Genomic DNA, 652 nt, shown 5'->3' with positions numbered 1-652 from the left:
AAAAGAATATTACTTTTTTGATGAATTGAGATAAAATTTCTTAACTATTCGTACTGGAAATTAGTAGTCCCTTCTAAGCAAGGTTGGACTAGAATTCCTCGTGTAAAAATATTATTAAAAAAAAATGAACAGTAAGCCTCGGATATGGACTGATTATACGATCATGAAAATGAGAATGAAAAAGAAAATGGCGGACCCATTTGGGAGTTTTTTCATTACATATTTGTTTGCTACACAGCGCGACTAGCTATTCATCTAGCAGATGTTGTTTCACATTATATGTTATAGCTGAATGCAAACTATCGACTGAATGTAAAAATGTTACATACCGAGCAATATAAAATTCACAGAACGCAAGCACGAAAGAAAAAGTATATATAAACAGCTTACTGGATCCTAAAAGGGAAATTCATCGGGAAAAGAAAGAAACATTTAAGAAAAAATATATATGTGAAATAAAATAAATCGAAAAGAAAAGCTTTCAAAAGTTATCGATATCCAATGGTAAACAAGTCGAACTGATTAAACATAGAGGACCAAAACCACATCGGCTTGTGCATACATGTGAAAATCCAGAGATGCTCTCTCTCTCTCTGTCTCATATAGGCTTGATCTGTTCCATACATTTAGTAACTTAGATCCATAAAAAAGT

The sequence above is a fragment of the Teleopsis dalmanni genome, chromosome X, assembly GCF_002237135.1.
Source record: "Teleopsis dalmanni isolate 2A chromosome X, ASM223713v2, whole genome shotgun sequence".
Classification (NCBI taxonomy): Eukaryota; Metazoa; Arthropoda; class Insecta; order Diptera; family Diopsidae; genus Teleopsis; species Teleopsis dalmanni.
Note: the sequence above shows the minus strand (reverse complement) of the source record.